This window comes from Carettochelys insculpta, unplaced genomic scaffold, assembly GCF_033958435.1.
Source record: "Carettochelys insculpta isolate YL-2023 unplaced genomic scaffold, ASM3395843v1 scaffold_0104, whole genome shotgun sequence".
NCBI classification, from domain to species: domain Eukaryota; kingdom Metazoa; phylum Chordata; order Testudines; family Carettochelyidae; genus Carettochelys; species Carettochelys insculpta.
Window position 1 is genome coordinate 5,001 of NW_027439141.1, and position 7,500 is coordinate 12,500.

Below are 7,500 nucleotides of genomic sequence, written 5' to 3' on the forward strand. Positions count from 1 at the left end.
ACAGCCGGAGGGGGGGTGGCGGCTCGGACCGCCGACCCGCCCCGTCAAGGACGCAGCGCACGAGGGGGCCGTGGGACGGGCCCGCGCCCGTTGCCCGACGAGCCCCCGTGGGGTGGAAGGGGTCCCCCCCCTGCCGGGGAACGTCCCTCCAAGCACGGGTGCGGAAGAGAAGGAGGAGCAGGGTCCCAGGTCCGCCTGAACACCGGCGAGATCCCTGCCCGCCGCGGGAAGGGTGCCGGCCCGCGAAGGGCCCTCTCCGTCTCGTCCGCGAGCGCCCCATCGATCGGAAGGAGGAGCGGGGCCTCGCTCCCGGCGGCCGTCCCCGCGGACGTGCGCCGAGCCTCCCTCGAGAGCCCCCTCTCCGGAGGATCGGGCCCGAGACGACACCCCGAACCGCCGCAGACGTCCCCGCAGACGTCCGCCCGGGTCCCTCGTCCGAGTCCCCGGGAAGGGCCTTCACACGACGGTCGGTCTCTCTCACGTGTACGTCTCTAAAGGCTGGAGCCAGACAAGCCTTCTCTTACTATTCTCCCGGTACCTGTCGTAACCTTATACGTGAAAAGTCCCCCAGCGGCAACAGGCGGGAACGACTCACAAAAGCGGCCGACCGCCTGGAACTCTAGGTCGGCTGCACGGGTCAAATTCAACCCCATTCGGACTTCCAGAGCTCAGCCGGCCACCAGGTCAACCTCGCTGAAAGCGCCAGAGGTTGACCTGGTGTCCGGGGACCGAATCGGACACCAGGTCAACCTCCGCTAAAGCGGCCGGGGTTGACCTGTTGTCCCTGCCGGACTTAGAAAATTTTTCTCTCCAGCCCGGGACCGGGGTTGACCTGTTGTCCCTGCCGGACTTAGAAATTTTTTCTCTCCCGCCTGGGACCGGGGTTGACCTGTTGTCCCTGCCGGACTTAGAAATTTTTTCTCTCCAGCCTGGGACCGGGGTTGACCTGTTGTCCCTGCCGGACTTAGAAAATTTTTCTCTGCCGCCTGGGACCGGGGTTGACCTGTTGTCCCTGCCGGACTTAGAAATTTTTTCTCTCCCGCCTGGGACCGGGGTTGACCTGTTGTCCCTGCCGGACTTAGAAATTTTTTCTCTCCAGCCCGGGACCGGGGTTGACCTGTTGTCCCTGCCGGACTTAGAAAATTTTTCTCTCCAGCCCGGGACCGGGGTTGACCTGTTGTCCCTGCCGGACTTAGAAATTTTTTCTCTCCCGCCTGGGACCGGGGTTGACCTGTTGTCCCTGCCGGACTTAGAAATTTTTTCTCTCCAGCCTGGGACCGGGGTTGACCTGTTGTCCCTGCCGGACTTAGAAATTTTTTCTCTGCCGCCTGGGACCGGGGTTGACCTGTTGTCCCTGCCGGACTTAGAAAATTTTTCTCTGCCGCCTGGGACCGGGGTTGACCTGTTGTCCCTGCCGGACTTAGAAAATTTTTCTCTCCCGCCTGGGACCGGGGTTGACCTGTTGTCCCTGCCGGACTTAGAAATTTTTTCTCTGCCGCCTGGGACCGGGGTTGACCTGTTGTCCCTGCCGGACTTAGAAATTTTTTCTCTGCCGCCTGGGACCGGGGTTGACCTGTTGTCCCTGCCGGACTTAGAAATTTTTTCTCTGCCGCCTGGGACCGGGGTTGACCTGTTGTCCCTGCCGGACTTAGAAATTTTTTCTCTCCAGCCTGGGACCGGGGTTGACCTGTTGTCCCTGCCGGACTTAGAAATTTTTTCTCTCCCGCCCGGTACCGGGGTTGACCTGTTGTCCCTGCCGGACTTAGAAATTTTTTCTCTGCCGCCTGGGACCGGGGTTGACCTGTTGTCCCTGCCGGACTTAGAAAATTTTTCTCTCCCGCCTGGGACCGGGGTTGACCTGTTGTCCCTGCCGGACTTAGAAATTTTTTCTCTGCCGCCTGGGACCGGGGTTGACCTGTTGTCCCTGCCGGACTTAGAAAATTTTTCTCTCCCGCCCGGGACCGGGGTTGACCTGTTGTCCCTGCCGGACTTAGAAATTTTTTCTCTGCCGCCTGGGACCGGGGTTGACCTGTTGTCCCTGCCGGACTTAGAAATTTTTTCTCTCCCGCCCGGTACCGGGGTTGACCTGTTGTCCCTGCCGGACTTAGAAATTTTTTCTCTGCCGCCTGGGACCGGGGTTGACCTGTTGTCCCTGCCGGACTTAGAAAATTTTTCTCTCCCGCTCGGAACCGGGGTTGACCTGTTGTCCCTGCCGGACTTAGAAAATTTTTCTCTCCCGCCTGGGACCGGGGTTGACCTGTTGTCCCTGCCGGACTTGGAGCCCGAGGAGGGGATCGGCCACCAGGTAAACCTCCGCTGAAAGCGGCCACGGTTTACCTGGTGCCCGGGGAGCGAATCGGACACCAGGTCAACCTCAGCTGAAGCGGCCGGGGTTGACCTGCTGTCCCTGCCGGACTTGGAAAATTTTTCTCTCCAGCCTGGGACCGGGGTTGACCTGTTGTCCCTGCCGGACTTAGAAATTTTTTCTCTCCCCGCCTGGGACCGGGGTTGACCTGCTGTCCCTGCCGGACTTGGAGCCCCAGGAGGGGATCGGCCACCAGGTCAACCTCCGCTGAAAGCGGCCACGGTTTACCTGGTGCCCGGGGAGCGAATCGGACACCAGGTCAACCTCTGCTAAAGCGACCGAGGTTGACCTGGTGCCCGGGGAGCGAATCTGACACCAGGTCAACCTCTGCTAAAGCGCCAGAGGTTGACCTGGTGCCCGGGGAGCGAATCGGACACCAGGTCAACCTCTGCTAAAGCGGCCGGGGTTGACCTGCTGTCCCTGCCGGACTTAGAAAATTTTTCTCTCCAGCCTGGGACCGGGGTTGACCTGTTGTCCCTGCCGGACTTAGAAATTTTTTCTCTCCCGCCTGGGACCGGGGTTGACCTGTTGTCCCTGCCGGACTTAGAAAATTTTTCTCTGCCGCCTGGGACCGGGGTTGACCTGTTGTCCCTGCCGGACTTAGAAAATTTTTCTCTCCCGCTCGGAACCGGGGTTGACCTGTTGTCCCTGCCGGACTTAGAAAATTTTTCTCTCCCGCCTGGGACCGGGGTTGACCTGTTGTCCCTGCCGGACTTGGAGCCCCAGGAGGGGATCGGCCACCAGGTCAACCTCCGCTGAAAGCGGCCACGGTTTACCTGGTGCCCGGGGAGCGAATCGGACACCAGGTCAACCTCAGCTGAAGCGGCCGGGGTTGACCTGCTGTCCCTGCCGGACTTGGAGCCCGAGGAGGGGATCGGCCACCAGGTCAACCTCCGCTGAAAGCGGCCACGGTTTACCTGGTGCCCGGGGAGCGAATCGGACACCAGGTCAACCTCTGCTAAAGCGGCCGGGGTTGACCTGCTGTCCGTGCCGGACTTGGAGCCCGAGGAGGGGATCGGCCACCAGGTCAACCTCCGCTGAAAGCGGCCACGGTTTACCTGGTGCCCGGGGAGCGAATCGGACACCAGGTCAACCTCTGCTAAAGCGGCCGGGGTTCACCTGCTGTCCCTGCCGGACTTGGAGCCCGAGGAGGGGATCGGCCACCAGGTCAACCTCCGCTGAAAGCGGCCACGGTTTACCTGGTGCCCGGGGAGCGAATCGGACACCAGGTCAACCTCTGCTAAGGCGCCCGAGGTTGACCTGGTGCCCGGGGAGCGAATCGGACACCAGGTCAACCTCTGCTACGGCGGCCGGGGTTGACCTGCTGTCCCTGCCGGACTTAGAAAATTTTTCTCTCCCCGCCCGGAACCGGGGTTGACCTGTTGTCCCTGCCGGACTTGGAGCCCGAGGAGGGGATCGGCCACCAGGTCAACCTCCGCTGAAAGCGGCCACGGTTTACCTGGTGCCCGGGGAGCGAATCGGACACCAGGTCAACCTCTGCTAAAGCGGCCGGGGTTGACCTGCTGTCCCTGCCGGACTTGGAGCCCGAGGAGGGGATCGGCCACCAGGTCAACCTCCGCTGAAAGCGGCCACGGTTTACCTGGTGCCCGGGGAGCGAATCGGACACCAGGTCAACCTCTGCTAAAGCGGCCGGGGTTGACCTGCTGTCCGTGCCGGACTTGGAGCCCGAGGAGGGGATCGGCCACCAGGTCAACCTCCGCTGAAAGCGGCCACGGTTTACCTGGTGCCCGGGGAGCGAATCGGACACCAGGTCAACCTCTGCTAAAGCGGCCGGGGTTCACCTGCTGTCCCTGCCGGACTTGGAGCCCGAGGAGGGGATCGGCCACCAGGTCAACCTCCGCTGAAAGCGGCCACGGTTTACCTGGTGCCCGGGGAGCGAATCGGACACCAGGTCAACCTCTGCTAAGGCGCCCGAGGTTGACCTGGTGCCCGGGGAGCGAATCGGACACCAGGTCAACCTCTGCTACGGCGGCCGGGGTTGACCTGCTGTCCCTGCCGGACTTAGAAAATTTTTCTCTCCCCGCCCGGAACCGGGGTTGACCTGTTGTCCCTGCCGGACTTGGAGCCCGAGGAGGGGATCGGCCACCAGGTCAACCTCCGCTGAAAGCGGCCACGGTTTACCTGGTGCCCGGGGAGCGAATCGGACACCAGGTCAACCTCTGCTAAAGCGGCCGGGGTTGACCTGCTGTCCCTGCCGGACTTGGAGCCCGAGGAGGGGATCGGCCACCAGGTCAACCTCCGCTGAAAGCGGCCACGGTTTACCTGGTGCCCGGGGAGCGAATCGGACACCAGGTCAACCTCTGCTAAAGCGGCCGGGGTTCACCTGCTGTCCCTGCCGGACTTGGAGCCCGAGGAGGGGATCGGCCACCAGGTCAACCTCCGCTGAAAGCGGCCACGGTTTACCTGGTGCCCGGGGAGCGAATCGGACACCAGGTCAACCTCTGCTAAGGCGCCCGAGGTTGACCTGGTGCCCGGGGAGCGAATCGGACACCAGGTCAACCTCCGCTAAAGCGCCCGAGGTTGACCTGGTGCCCGGGGAGCGAATCGGACACCAGGTCAACCTCTGCTACGGCGGCCGGGGTTGACCTGCTGTCCCTGCCGGACTTGGAAAATTTCTCTCCCCGCCTCGGACCGGGGTTGACCTGCTGTCCCTACCGGACTTAGAACATTTTTCTCTCCCCGCCCCGGCCCGGGGGTTAACCTCGGGGCGCACAGCTTCCCGGGTCTGACGTGCACGTCCTGTCACCTCCCGGGCCCGGCGTCCTCGTCCTCCCTTCCCCTTGGGCCGGCTCGGAGGAAGTTTTCCCTCGGCCCGGCCTCCGGGTTAATTGTTTGGGCCCGGCTGACTGAGGCCAGGCTGCTGACGCTAAAGCCCGGGGAGGCGGGGGCCTACGGCCATACCGGACCGAATGCCCCCGATCTCGTCCGATCTCGGAAGGTAAACCGTCCCGGGCCTGGCTAGTACCTGGATGGGTGACCGCCTGGGAATCCCAGGTGCCGTAGGCAGCTTTTGGCCCCAGCGGGGGTAGAGCGGGGCGTGTGTCTGCCGTGCGGGAGCAGGGAAGCCGTGAGGCCAAGGCGGCGCGACGGTCCTGGGGGGCGCTGAGGCCTTTCCCTCTGCCTGCCTGCGTGTCGGGGGCGGGGGGGCGGGCGAGGAAGCTTAGGCCCTCACCCGGTGCGGTGCGATGGCTTGGGTCGGGTCGGGGAGAGGGAAGAAAGCGTGTGTGGAGCGTTGGTGGGGCAGGTGTGTGTGTGGGAGTGCTGGGTGGGGCAGGCCGTTGAGGCGGTGGCGGTGGTGGTGTTTTTGGTGGGAGTGAGTTGGGGTCAGGTGGGTGTGGGGTCCCGCCCGGGGGGTGGATGGTCTGAGGGTTAAGGCTTGGAACGTGCGTCTTGGGGGACCGTGGGTGGAGGTTGTTGAGAGCGGGGAAGGCCCTGGGTCTCGGTTGTGGACTATTAAGCCCGGTGGAGGGGGACCGTGGGGGGAGGTTGTTGAGAGCGGGGAAGGCCCTGGGTCCCGGTTGTGGACTATTAAGCCCGGTGGAGGGGGACCGTGGGTGGAGGTTGTTGAGAGCGGGGAAGGCCCTGGGTCTCGGTTGTGGACTATTAAGCCCGGTGGAGGGGGACCGTGGGTGGAGGTTGTTGAGAGCGGGGAAGGCCCTGGGTCCCGGTTGTGGACTATTAAGCCCGGTGGAGGGGGACCGTGGGTGGAGGTTGTTGAGAGCGGGGAAGGCCCTGGGTCTCGGTTGTGGACTATTAAGCCCGGTGGAGGGGGACCGTGGGGGGAGGTTGTTGAGAGCGGGGAAGGCCCTGGGTCCCGGTTGTGGACTATTAAGCCCGGTGGAGGGGGACCGTGGGTGGAGGTTGTTGAGAGCGGGGAAGGCCCTGGGTCTCGGTTGTGGACTATTAAGCCCGGTGGAGGGGGACCGTGGGTGGAGGTTGTTGAGAGCGGGGAAGGCCCTGGGTCCCGGTTGTGGACTATTAAGCCCGGTGGAGGGGGACCGTGGGTGGAGGTTGTTGAGAGCGGGGAAGGCCCTGGGACCCGGTTGTGGACTATTAAGCCCGGTGGAGGGGGACCGTGGGTGGAGGTTGTTGAGAGCGGGGAAGGCCCTGGGTCTCGGTTGTGGACTATTAAGCCCGGTGGAGGGGGACCGTGGGTGGAGGTTGTTGAGAGCGGGGAAGGCCCTGGGACCCGGTTGTGGACTATTAAGCCCGGTGGAGGGGGACCGTGGGTGGAGGTTGTTGAGAGCGGGGAAGGCCCTGGGTCCCGGTTGTGGACTATTAAGCCCGGTGGAGGGGGACCGTGGGTGGAGGTTGTTGAGAGCGGGGAAGGCCCTGGGACCCGGTTGTGGACTATTAAGCCCGGTGGAGGGGGACCGTGGGTGGAGGTTGTTGAGAGCGGGGAAGGCCCTGGGTCCCGGTTGTGGACTATTAAGCCCGGTGGAGGGGGACCGTGGGTGGAGGTTGTTGAGAGCGGGGAAGGCCCTGGGTCCCGGTTGTGGACTATTAAGCCCGGTGGAGGGGGACCGTGGGTGGAGGTTGTTGAGAGCGGGGAAGGCCCTGGGACCCGGTTGTGGACTATTAAGCCCGGTGGAGGGGGACCGTGGGTGGAGGTTGTTGAGAGCGGGGAAGGCCCTGGGTCTCGGTTGTGGACTATTAAGCCCGGTGGAGGGGGACCGTGGGTGGAGGTTGTTGAGAGCGGGGAAGGCCCTGGGACCCGGTTGTGGACTATTAAGCCCGGTGGAGGGGGACCGTGGGTGGAGGTTGTTGAGAGCGGGGAAGGCCCTGGGTCCCGGTTGTGGACTATTAAGCCCGGTGGAGGGGGACCGTGGGTGGAGGTTGTTGAGAGCGGGGAAGGCCCTGGGACCCGGTTGTGGACTATTAAGCCCGGTGGAGGGGGACCGTGGGTGGAGGTTGTTGAGAGCGGGGAAGGCCCTGGGTCTCGGTTGTGGACTATTAAGCCCGGTGGAGGGGGACCGTGGGTGGAGGTTGTTGAGAGCGGGGAAGGCCCTGGGACCCGGTTGTGGACTATTAAGCCCGGTGGAGGGGGACCGTGGGTGGAGGTTGTTGAGAGCGGGGAAGGCCCTGGGTCCCGGTTGTGGACTATTAAGCCCGGT

At 63.6% G+C, this 7,500-nt stretch overlaps 1 non-coding gene across 1 annotated transcript; it reads left to right on the forward strand.

Moving 5' to 3' along the window:
- The first annotated feature begins 5,273 nt into the window (after window positions 1-5,273).
- LOC142006667 (5S ribosomal RNA) lies at window positions 5,274-5,392 on the forward strand. The gene has a single exon (XR_012643713.1). It is a non-coding gene; the product is annotated as a 5S ribosomal RNA (ribosomal RNA).
- The last annotated feature ends 2,108 nt before the right edge of the window (window positions 5,393-7,500 follow it).